This window comes from Mustela nivalis, assembly GCF_964662115.1.
Source record: "Mustela nivalis genome assembly, chromosome: 11".
NCBI lineage: Eukaryota > Metazoa > Chordata > Mammalia > Carnivora > Mustelidae > Mustela > Mustela nivalis.
Window position 1 is genome coordinate 39,850,371 of NC_139030.1, and position 13,960 is coordinate 39,864,330.

Genomic DNA, 13,960 nt, shown 5'->3' on the forward strand with positions numbered 1-13,960 from the left:
TGTCAAGATGCTCCCTTTATCACCCTCCCAATAATCCCACTCTAAAGGAACTCTTTCTTTTGTTCATAAAGTATAGGACAAAAGTTTGGATTGAAGTTACAATATATTCCTCTACAGAGTTCACTTGCTTTTTTTTTTTTTTTTTTTTTTCCTATTCCTCTAACTGGTCAGAGGAGAATACATACTGAAAAGGTGAGTGAGAGGCCATAAAATGCCTTTTAAAAGAACAGGCTCAGCATCCTTGTTAACAATAAAAGAACAAAAGTAAAAATCAGGGCTAGATGGTAAGAAAACAACAAAAAGCATTTTTCTAAGAAGGTAAACAGTGGATAGAGGAGATGGGACAACAACCCGAGACAACAATAAAATCCTTAGAAGATAATCCTGAGACAAGGAGGATCTGAAAACACTCTAGAAATGATATCAGTGAACACAAACTAACAAAGGGGAGAAATCCCAAGGTTTCAATGACCAGAAAATACAGAAGACTATAATAAAAAGCGTAAGAAGAGAGGGTACTTAAAAAATGACAGACCCCACTTCCCTTCTCAATAGAGAGAGGGATAAGAGCAAGAGCAGAGATGCCAAAAAATTCTAATAGAGAAAGGAGTACAACTCTTCTCTTTTCCTTTTTTTTTCTCCCCACCCCAACATAGAGTCACCTACAATGAAAAGATTTTTCTATAACCATGGTGATTAAATCATTAATGTGAAATCAAATTTTAAAAAGGAACATTTTGTTTATATAGAGGCATGTCCTGACTGAATCTAAATTAAGATTACAAGTGTGAAACCAACAAAGATTTGCCTGCTCCCACCATTCTTCCCTGACTCACAAACACAAAGAGAGAGACAGAGACAGAGAGATTGAGAAAGAGAATGAGTGTGTGTGGGTGAGAAAGAGAGAGAGAGAGGATAGTTGAGTCATGCATACATGTATGTATGAAACAGAAAGTGACCTGGACAGAGGAATTTGGGAGATGAAGAAAAAAAGGGTATAAATATCATGGTATCTCAGTACATTAGTTGGGAAATTATTATATAAACCCATCATTAATTTGATTTACTTTAACTGTAACCATCAAACTGGGATTTCCAAAACAAAACAAAAACACATAATTAGGAAAAACATTAAAATAGAATCTAGTCTTTCATGGTCACTCTAGCATCTCAGAGATGAACAGTCAATTGACAAGCTTCGAAGAAAATCATGAAACAACTGATATCTGAAGCTGTGTTACAAAAAACTGAAGAAAAGCTGTGACAAGAAATACGATGTAGTACAGTATATCAATTTAACTTTTGGTCCTTAAAATCTCCATAAGATCGGTCACACTATTTCCTGGTGGTGGTAGTAGTAGTAGTAGTAGTAGTAGAAGTAACAATAAAAACTGATATTACTAAGACCTTACACAGTGTTAGACACTTTCCAAAGAACTATATTTATTTCATGTAACCCTCAAAACCCCAGAAGGGAAACACTATTATTTGCTCTGCTTCACAGATAAGAAAATGGACTTGAGATACTAAATGATTTACTCAAGATCACACAGCGAGAAAGGAAACACAGTACTTAAACCTACAGCTCTTTGACATGCAAATCCTTGTTCTTGACCACTCATCCATGCCACCTTTTTCGATTCAAAGACTTCCAAAAATGTCCATCCAACTATAAACATTATGAATCTACTAGCCAAATTTTTTCCTATATGTTTTATTAAAAATGCAAATATTTTATAAAAACTCTACATTTAAAAAATGATTATTTTGGTTATTTTCTTGGCTTTACTATCTTTTAAACAGATAGTATCTTGCAAAGTCTGGGTTTAATTTAAATTCAACCCAAGTTGAAAAGGTTTGCCACTCTCCAGAGTGCCACCATTTCTGGTATGGAATTGCTGACCTAGTTCTAAGTAAGGAATAAATTCCCGTAGCTTAACTGTAATCTTTAGGGAAAGAATTGAGTTATTGTTCCTGTCCCATTTATATAGAATGCTGACCTTTCAAAATAATGCATTTCTTACTGTAACTGTTTAAAGAATAAAATAACTGTGTTTATATTTTAACATCAATAATCTATGATACTTTGACCTTGGTTTTTATATCTTACTGTCTGAACACCCAACTTATGTTCATTCTTAGGAAATCTGACAATATTGTATGTTGTGCAAGTAAAATATCACATCCTTAACCTTTTATCCCTTTAATCTGAGAGGTAAAATGGGTGGATAGAAAACAGCTGTCCCTACTTTGTGAAGTCTGATAAAAAGAGGGGAAAGCCCATTAATTATCTAACTACATGATGTTAAACAGACAGTTATTCCTGATTATTATACTGATGGCATTTGGACATTGACTTTGATTCATATAATAAAGTGTCAGTAACACTAAAAAATCTACTGATTAGAGATAACAAAATCATAACCTGTGATACTTACAAGCTTTAGAATGAGAAAATGCCCCTAAGCTGCTTCTTGTTTTATCATATTTACAAAGAAAATATATTTGAACATTACAGAACTTAGAAATTGTTATAAAATATGGTATAAAACTCCAAAAGATAAATACTGAATAACAAAGAAAACAGAGTTGTAGTTATAATAATCTCAATTTGATATAAATTACTTAAAAACAATGACACTCAATGTGATTAAGTGAAAGCCATATTACATAAAAGAAATAGATACATCAAGCAAATATTCAGGGAAGAATATAAAAACCTCTGTTTTAGTAAGGGTATATTTAATTGCAAGGAATAGAAATCCTCTAAATCTAGCTTAATGAAAACAGGATTTAACATAAAGGTAAACGTGCAAGTTTCATGGGCATTCAAGAAAGGAAATGCAGAAAAACTAGGCCATAAGGCTCTCAGAAATGGGACTGGAAGACAGGAACCAAGGCATTTCTCTATTTCTCAGAAATTACCCATGTCTCTGCTTTCCTTCTCACTATCTTCCTAGGCTTACAACACACAACATGGCAACATCACCCCCAGCTCACACCTCTGCTGTCATTTTAAGTGCCTGCTAGAACAAGATGAGCATGATTCCCAGATGCCTCAGCTCTGGGTTAATAGCCCCTGGGATGAATCTTCATGCCAAAGCACATCAGATGTGGCACTGACCTAAATAAAGGGCAATTTTAATAAAGAAAAGCTTCAATAGGAAAAAAAAAAACCAACAAGTTGTACACCTACCTCCACCTACAAAAGAAACAACAGAAAAAAAAATAAAATAAAATGCAAGCATTAGCAAAAAAGTTCAAATGAAAAAAAGAGAAAAATTTTATGATGGCATAAAAACAAAGCAAAACAAAGGATTCTCAAAACAATTTACTTGGTCCATTTTTCCTCTCATTTTTAACACAAGTAAAACTTCAGTTTTGGATTACCCAAGTCGAAAACTAATGTTTAAAAATGCTTTTGATTTTGGTTTTTGAACTCAGCAAAAGCTGTTTGAATCACATAACTCAACAGCTTCACCATGCACATTTTCAAATGGATGGGTATCTGGATAACATGTAGAAATAATGAACACAGAATTCAGGCCACTTTTTTCAAAATACTTGAATGGTATCCTTCAAATAAGATATCTATTGTAGTTCAAGAAAAAAAGAGTTTAATGTAATTTATTTTAAATTGAGTTTTGTTAGATGAACTCATAAAATAACAGTTTTTAATTAAAAATCAAAATTTTCTAATATCACTAAGTATGCCTTCAAGGTGTACATCTAATATTCAACTATTAAATGTGCATATAATATTATTATACAAACTATCTCATGATAAGATAATGTCAGACACTATCATTTTTCATTCATTACAGAAATATCTCTTAGTTTATTTATTTATTTATTTGCTTATAATCTATAAATTATTTTCTGCTTTCTATGGAATTCTTGGTATTGTGCTTTACACAAGGGAGGCACTTTAAATTCACTGGCTGATTTTAATTTGCAGTGGTCTGTCTTTCCTTTATCTACAATTCCATAAGTTTTATTAAGTGCCCACTTTGTGAAAAGCACCATACTTAGTGATGCAATTAGGTTTTAGACTGGCTTTAATCAGTGATTAAACTTTTACTTTACTCTCTTCTTCTACAGTTCTCTAACAAATGAAGAAATACATACACGAACTGGTAAGTCCTTAGATAATTGAAGATTGATTACATTTCCTAATAATTTACCCACTTTAATTGGTTATCCTTTGCTTCTATATTCTCTTTATTGCAGGATTCCTCCCTTAGCAATTTTTCTCTGTGCATCTTGAAATGACATGTTAATGTCAAGGTTAAAAAAAAAAAAGCTAACATTTTTGTATATAATTAATCATTGGAGTCATCTTGAATTCATCTTTCTTTAAATGGGATTAATTGTAGAAACTTGGGCTTCTTTTATTTTCCAATTCTGTGATGCTGAATTTCTACTGTTTTAGTTAAGAAATGTTTCTGTGGATAGGAATGCCACCAACTAATATTTAGCCAATAGTGTGGAGCAGTTGGTGGCTTTCAAATTGTGCGCATCATTGTTCTTTGTATAGTATAATAAGAATTACAAATCTATCATCTATTTGGAACTTGTGTCTCAGTTTTCTTCCAAATAGCTACTAGTGAAAGCCTCCACTTCCAAATTCCCCATTGCAATATTAAAAAGTATTGTTCAATTTTGATATTAACCACATTTTGAAAATTTTTTCATAATAATAGCTAAAACTGAAGCCCAGTTATAACACATTAATAAAACATTACTGTCTACAATTTCACATATTGAGAGCCAAAAGCAACACTATGAGTACCAGTGAATTAAGAACAGCGTATATGTGTTCAGAACAAGAAATTACAAACTAAAATTCTAAAGTAAAATTACTCAGAGAGTTGAGAGGGAAGACAAAGCAGCTGCTAATGCCAAATCAGAAGCTAAATGTCCTAGCTCAGGTATGAGCAGGTTGAGACTGTTACACACCAAGTAGTAAATCTAAAATCAAAACCAAAGAGGGAGGTCAAAGGTCACATCTTTGGTAAGGGTTGACAATAATTCTTCAAAACTAAGGTTGGTGGCAGAATCAGAGGCAGGCATAAAGAGGGGAATGAGACATCTTCAGGGTAAAATAAGAAAGCAATAAAATAAGAAATACTATAACCAAATAGTTAAAGGCCTAGAAGGTAAAAAGAGAGCCAGAAGTAACAACATTCTATAGCAGTAAAGTTCAATAGAACTTTGTATAGTAATGGAGTGTTCCACCTTTCACCATCCAATATGGTGGCCTATCCATGGGTGACTCGTGAGCACTTGAAATATGACAAGTGCAACTCAGGAAATTAATTTTAAAATTTATTTAAGTTTAATTAGTTTAAATTTGAAAAACCATTTGTATTTACTATTCTGGACAGTGTACTTCTATGGGACATAAATACTACTCGATCTAAGTCACATGAATTGCATTCTATTACCATGTGACCTCCCTTCAAGGATCCTATAATATTGTCATACTTTCACTAGCTAAAAAATGCAGCTCCCTGCACCCAGCATCTGATATCATCCATTTTTCCATATATTCAACCATGGTAAGATTTTGGTTTCTTGAGGGTATGTTATAGGAGAATATTGGGTTGGTAGGCATAAAGTTCCTAAGCTCCTAGAAATGTCTGCTGTGCACTTTCCAGTGTGCATTTCCCAGTTAATCCACTGCCAGGAGATACTACTTTTACTGCCACATTCTGGGGATAGGCATGGAAGTGGCATTCCTTATGGGTTGGGCTCTGAAAAGGAGAAAGAAGAGAATTGGGAATATTTAGAGGAATGGTAGGAATGGAAAATGGAAAGAAACAGGAGACATTTATAAAGAATCATTCAGGAATATTTTGCTAGACTTTTTTCTGACATTTGATGACATATTTACATGGAAGGTATCCTAAAAAACAGCCAGGCACTGCACAGCTTGGTAAACTGATAATCAGTAAGATCTTTATTTTTTCCATTCTGACTACTGTGATAAGATTATAGATCTGATGATCCTGCTCTTTGAAGGTCTCAGAGGACTTGAACTTCAAGTTCAGAGTAAGAGCATATGTCTGAACTACAAGAATAAAAGAAATAGTACCCCTGAAATTTCTAGGTTAGGTGTGGGGGAAGTATAGGAAGTTTGCCCATCATACACATTCATAGTGAATATAATTATGAATTATAATTATGAATAATCTGGAAATAGCAGGAGGACATCAGCTCTAATAACTAGTCCCTGGTGTATTCTTCTAGAACAGTGACTGCCACATAGCTGATACTCAGTATGTATGAGTTGAATGCCAGATCATAGCTGTCTCAGCCTCGACTACACATTTTTTCTGGAAATGATACTGGATGTAAATGTCACCATCCCTGTGGTCCATCTGCTGTGTGTTTCTGAGTCTTCTCTAAGGCACAGATAAGGATTAGGTAATGCCTCACATATTAGCCATCAAAGTAGAGCAGACTTCTGCTTCTGAGAACATACAGTAGACATACTTTTCCCTATTCCCCTTTGCTAAGTACATCTAAAACCCCTGATGGAAAGGAGAAGTGAGTTAGGGGAAATCAGAGGGGGAGACAAACCATGAGATACTGTGGACTCTGAGAAACAAACTGAGAGTTTTGGAGGGGAGGAGGATGAAGGGTTGGGTGAGCCTGGTGGTGGGTATTATGGACGGACGTACTGCATGGAGCACTGGTTGTGGTGCATAAACAATGAATTCTGCAACACTTAAAAGAAATAATGAATAAATAAATTAATTAATTAATTAAAAAATGAAACCCCTGGACATTATATATAAAATGCTTAAAAATCCTCTGAAATTTGGAGAAAAGATCCTGGTACCTCAGGATCCAAGGAATAACAAGGTGATAAGTTCTCTGAATTTCTTTTTGCCTCATACATCTCTAACTTGGAGCTAAAGAAGTTGGCAACCTGAAAATGCCAATGGGCACAGAAAAAAAGCCCCAACAAAAGCTTCCTGTCTCTAGCCAAATAAACAGGAAAAGATCAGTCTAGTAAGACAGAAAATTTAAGACAATATTGCTCTACTCTAGACAAACAACATAGAAAAAACTATGGTCTTGCTCCCATATCTACCACAGTGAAAGCTATTGGGTTGTTTAGACTTCCACCTTTATAAGGCTGGTACAAAGTATACCCCAATTCCTATCAAAGTTATATCAGAGAAAGCCAAATATAGAACTGCAACATTCATCTCCATCAGCAGCGTAGGTGATGTAGGTAGAGAGTTAAGATGTTCACCATTGCCCAGTGGTGTCAGGGCAATGCCTCACTGCATGCCAGTGGATACCACCTAGAAAACTAGAACTCCCTTCTCTAGTGTTAAGGCAGTGTCAATGCACCCAAAATGGAGAACCTGGACTTCTACCTTCACCTAGCAATAATGAAGCAGTGTCCTCTCCTTCCTTCCCATGCCAGGGCAATATCAGAGAAAAAAAGCTAAAACAAGTTTAAATGAGATCCAGAGTATTATAATATAAAAATATCCAAAACTCTATCAAGAATGACAAAAAAAAAAAAAGACAAGACACAAATTACCAATATCATGAAAGAAACAAGGGATGTCACTACAGACTCTGCACACATCAAAATGATAATAAAGGAATACTACAACCAACTCAACATATAAATCTGACAACCTAGATAAAGTGAACCAATGCCTTGAAAAACACAAATTACTACAACCCATCGATACATGAAATATATCATTTAAATGGTCCTGCAATATTTTAAAAAATTAAATTTGTAATTTTAAAAATAATAAAAAAAGAATTTTTCAGGCCCTAACAGTTTCATAGATTCCTGCAAATGTTTAAAGAAAAATTAACACCACTTGCACAATACCTCTTCCAGAAAACAAAAGAAGAAGAAACACTTCCTGATTCATTTTATGAAGCTGATAAAACCACCAGAGAAAAATAGTAAAAAGGAAGGGAAAGGAAAGTTAGGGAAGGGAGGGGGAGGGAAGAAAAGAAAGGGGGAGGGAGGAAATTATAGACTAAGAGATTCCTCAAAAATATAGACATAAAAATTCTTAATAAAATTTTAACAAATAGATTTTACCAATATATAAAAAGAATTATATACCACGACCAAGTGGAGTTTATTCTGGGGTTGCCAGGGTAGTTCAATCTTCAAAATTTATGTAATCCACCATGCTAATAGACTAAAGAATCAAGATCACATGATCATATCAACTGATGTTTTAAATGCATTTGATACAATTCAGGACTCACTCAAAATTAAAAACTCTCAGAAAAATAGGCATAGAAAATAACTTCCTCAATATGACAAAAATCTATAAAAAACCTAGAGCTAACATTATAGTTCACTGTGAAAGACTGAAAGTTTCCCCCTGAAAGACTGGAAATGAGTTAAGGAAGTCTGTTCTTGCAACTCCTGCTCAAGAGTAGGAAGTTATATCCAGTGCTTGAAGTTCTATCCAGTGCAAAAAAACAGAGAGAAAGAAAAAGACAGGGAGGGAGGGAGGAGGGAGGAGGGAGGAAGGAAGAAGAAAGACAGAAAGAGAGAGGAAAAAAATGAAACTTGGCCTAATGTATTATTTATTATACTACAAATTAACTTAAAAAGGATCATGGATTTAAATGTAAAATATAAGACTATAAAACTTTTAAAAACCTTGGAGAATATCTTTATGATCTAGGACTATGCAAAGAGTTTCTTAGATTTGACACCAAAAGTATGATCCATCAAAGGAAAATTTGTAAATTAAACTTCATCAAATTTTAAAATTTCTGCTCTGCAAAAGACCCTGATAAAAAAATAAAAAGCAAGTTACAAAGTGGGAGAAAATATCTGCAAATTTTTATCTCATGAGGGACGAGAATCTAGAATACATTTTTTAAAACTCAAAATTCAACAATAACTAAGCAAATAATCTAACTGAAAAACATACAAAAGACATTAAAAGACATTTCACAAATATATACATATATGTGTGTGTGTGTGTGTGTATATATATGTGTGTGTGTGTGTGTGTATGTATATATACATACATATATATACTCATGTCAATAAACACATGAAAAGATATTTGACACCAGTAGTCATTAAAGGAATGTGAATTAAAACCACAATGAGGGACCACTATACATATATCAAAATTATTAAAATAAACAATATTGGCAACACCAGATACAGGACCTGGGTCAGTCATACTTTGCTGATGATGATATAAAATGGCATAGCCACTCTGGTGAAGAGTTTGGCAATTTCTTAAAAACCTAAATATTCTACAACCAGACTATTTAACAATTACAATCCTAGGCATTTAACCCAGAAAAATGAAGAGTTACATTCACAGTCAAACCTGCACACAAATATTTATAGCCATTATCCATAATGGTCAAAAGCTGGAAACAACCCATTGAAACATCCATTCAGGGTGAATGCTTAAATAGACTGGTATAGCCATGCCCATGCAGTACTTACTCAGCAATAACAAGAAGAAATTATTAACACACAACACTTTGATTAATCTTAGATTAATAGAGAATTATGCTGACTAAAAAAAAATCAATATGACTCCTTATATATCAATATCAATATCCTTATATATATATATAATACACTGATATACCAATATGTCAATATCCTTATTTATCAATCTTGAATCACAGAATGGAAAGCAGAGATTGACACAGTGGGAGTGGAAGTGGGTGTAGATATAATTATAAGAGGGCAACATGTGGCGTCCTTGTGGTAATGGAAAGATTCTCTGTCTTGGTAGTATCAATGCTAATATCCTGGTTTTGAAATTGTACTATTATTTTAGAAGATATTACCATTGGGGAAACTAAGTAATGGATACACTGGTCATTCCATATTGTTTCTTAAAACTCCATGTGACTCTATAATCAACCCAAAATTTAAAAATCCACAAAGCTGGAAAAAAAAAAAAAAGAGAGAGAGAGCATAAGATATGTTCAGAGTCAGGGTGAAAAACAAGTAGCATTGCTGAAATGGGTTCCGTGACATTATTTGTAGCTATATGTATTTCAAGGTGCATATGTAGCAGGAAGAAAAAACACTTTTGCTTTGAAGAATAGAAGGTTATGAGAATAGGTAGGAGGAGTCAAGATGGTGGAGAAGTAGCAGGCTGAGATGACATCAGGTAACAGGAGATCAGCTAGATAGCTTATCTAACCATTGTAAACACCTACAAAATCAACAAGAAATCGAAGAGAAAAAGAGCAACAATTCTAGAAACAGAAAATCGATCACTTTCTGAAAGGTAGGACCTGTGGAGAAGTGAATCCAAAGTGACAGGAAGATAGACTGCTGGGGGAGGGGCCGGCTCCCAGCAAGCAGCAGAGCAACAGAGCACAAAATCAAGACTTTAAAAAGGCTGCTCCACAGAGGGACATCACTCCAGAGGATAAACTGGAGGGAAGCCCACACGGGGTCAGTGTAAACCCACGTCCCATGGGGTCACAGAAGGACTGGGGGTGTCTGAGTGTCGCAGAGCTCGCAGGTAATAGAATGGGGAAACCGGCTACAGCGACAAAGCCTAGGAGTGAGCTCTCAGCTCAGGGTTACCTTGAACTGGTCACGGGCTGAGTGAACCCAGAGCACGGCTGGAGGCCATGGAGATGGAAGCGACCAGGCACTTTTCTCCAAGTGTGATGGATTGAGTGCTTTCCTCCAAGTGCAACCAGAGGCCAGGGAGACAGGGGCAGTTAGGTGCTTTTCTCTGAGGGCGCACTGAGGAGCAGGACCCCGAGCTCTTGGTTTTCTCAGATTTTCTCAGAGAAAACCCTGAAAGCAGCCCAGGAAAAGAAGTATGTAACATACAAGGGTAAAAACATTAGATTGGCAACAGACCTATCCACAGAGACCTGGCAGGCCAGAAAGAACTGGCATGATATATTCAGAGCACTAAAAGAGAAAAACATGCAGCCAAGAATACTATATCCAGCTAAGCTATCCTTGAAAATAGAAGGAGAGATTAAAAGCTTCCAGGACAAACAAAAACTAAAGAAAGTGCAAACACCAAACCAGCTCTTCAGGAAATATTGAAAGGGGTCCTCTAAGCAAAGAGAGACCCTAAAAGTAGTAGATCAGAAAGAAACAGAGACAATATATAGTAACAGTCACCTTACAAGCAATACAATGGCAATAAATTCGTATCTCTCAATAGTTACACTGAATACTAATGGACTAAATGCCCCAATCAAAAGACACAGGTTATCAGAATGGATAAAAAAACAAAACCCATCAATATGCTGCCTATAAGAAACTCATTTTAGACCTGAAGACACCTCCAGATTTAAAGTGAGGGGGTGGAAAAGAATTTACCATGCTAATGGATATCAGAAGAAAGCTGGGGTGGCAATCTTTATATCAGATCAATTAGATTTTAAGCCAAAGACTATAATAAGAAATGAGGAAGGACACTATATCATACTCAAAAGGTCTGTCCAACAAGAAGGCCTAACAATTTTAAATATCTATGCCCTTAACATGGGAGCAGCCAACTATATAAACCAATTAATAACAAAATCAAAGAAGTACATTGACAATAATACAATAATTGTAGGGGACTTTAACACTCCCCTCACTGAAATGGACAGATCATCTAAGCAAAAGATCAACAAGGAAATAAAGGCATTAAATGACACACTGGACCAGATGGACATTACAGATATATTCAGAAAATTCCATCCCAAAGCAACAGAATACACATTCTTCTCTAGTGCACATGGAACATTCTCCAGAATAGACCACATCCTGGGTCATAAATCAGGTCTCAACAGGTATCAAAGATTAGGATCATTCCCTGCATATTTTCAGACTACAATGCTCTGAAGCTAGAACTCAATCACAAGAGGAAATTTGGAAAGAACCCAAATACATGGAGACTAAACAGCATCCTTCTAAAGAATGAATAGGTCAATCAGGAAATTAAAGAAGAATTGAAAAAATTCATGGAAACAAATGAAAATGAAAACACAACTGTTCAAAATCTGTGGGACACAAGAAAGGCAGTCCTGAGAGGAAAATATATAGCAGTACAAGCCTTTCTCAAGAAACAAAAAAGGTCTCAAATATACAACCTAACCCTACACCTAAAGGAGCTGGAGAAAGAACAACAAAGAAAGCCTAAACCCAGCAGGAGAAGAGAAATCATAAGGATCAGAGCATAAATCAATGAAATAGAAACCAAAAAAACAATAGAACAAATAAAACTAGGAGCTGGTTCTTTGAAAAAATTAATAAGAGTGACAAACCCCTGGCCAGACTTATCAAAAAGAAAAGAGAAGGGCCCCAAATAAATAAAATCATGAATGAAAGAGGAGAGATCACAACCAACACCAAAAAAATACAAACAATTTTAAGAACATACTATGAGCAACTCTATGCCAACAAACTCGACAACCTGGAAGAAATGGATACATTCCTAGAGACATATAAACTACCACAACTGAACCAGGAAGAAATAGAAAACCTGAACAGACCCATAAACAGGAAGGAGATTGAAATAGTCATCAAAAATCTCCAAACAAACAAAAGTTCAGGGCCAGATGGCTTCCCAGAGGAATTCTACCAAACATTTAAAGAAGAATTAATTCCTATTCTCCTGAAACTGTTCCAAAAAATAGAAATGGAAGGAAAACTTCCAAACTCATTTTATGAGGCAAGCATCACCTTGATCCCAAAACCAGACAAGGATCCCATCAAAAAATAGAATTACAGACCAATATCCTTGATGAACACAGATGAAAAAATTCCCACCAAAATACTAGCCAATAGGATCCAACAGTACATTAAAATGATTATTCACCACAACCAAGTGGGATTTATTCCAGGGCTGCAAGGTTGGTTCAACATCTGCAAATCAATCAATGTGATACAATACATTAATAAAAGAAAGAATAAGAACCATATGATACTCTCAATAGATGCTGAAAAAGCATTTGACAAAGTATAGCATCCCTTCCTGATTAAAACTCATCAAAGTGTAGGGATAGAGGGCGCATACCTCAATATTATCAAAGCCATCTATGAGAAACCCACCACAAATATCATTCTCAATGGAGAAAAACTGAAAGCTTTTCCGCTAAGGTCAGGAACACGGCAAGGATGTCCGTTATCACCACTGCTGTTCAACATAGTACTAGAGGTCCTAGCCTCAGGAATCAGATAACAAAAGGAAATTAAAGGCATCCAAATCGGCAAAGAAGTCAAAATATCACTCCTCGCAGATGATATTAAACTATATGTGGAAAACCCAAAAGACTCCACTCCAAAACTGCTAGAACTTGTACAGGAATTCAGTAAAATGTCATGATATAAAGTCAATGCACAGAAATCAATTGCATTTCATTACACTAACAACAAGACAGAAGAAAGAGAAATTAAGGAGTTAATCCCATTTACAATTGCACCCCAAACCAAAATATACCTAGGAATAAACCTAACCAAAGGGGCAAAGAATCTATACTCAGAAAACTATAAAGTACTCATGGAAGAAATTGAGGAAGACACAAAGAAATGGAAAAATGCTCCATGCTCATGGATTGGAAGAAGAAATATTGTGAAAATGTCTATTCTACCTAAAGCAATTACACATTAATGCAATCCCTATCAAAATCCCATCCATTTTTTTCAAAGAAATAGAACAAACAATCCTAAAATTTATATGGAACCAGAAAAGACCTCAAATAGCCAAAGGAATATTGAAAAAGAAAGCCAAAGTTGGTGGCATCACAATTCTGGACTTCAAGCTCTATTACAAAGTTGTCATCATCAAGACAGGATGGTACTGGAACAAAAACAGACACATAGATCAATGGAACAGAATAGAGAGCCCAGAAATAAACCCTCAACTCTATGGTCAACTAATCTTCGACAAAGCAGGAAGGAATGTCCAGTGGAAAAAAGACAGTCTCTTCAACAAATGGTGTTGGGAAA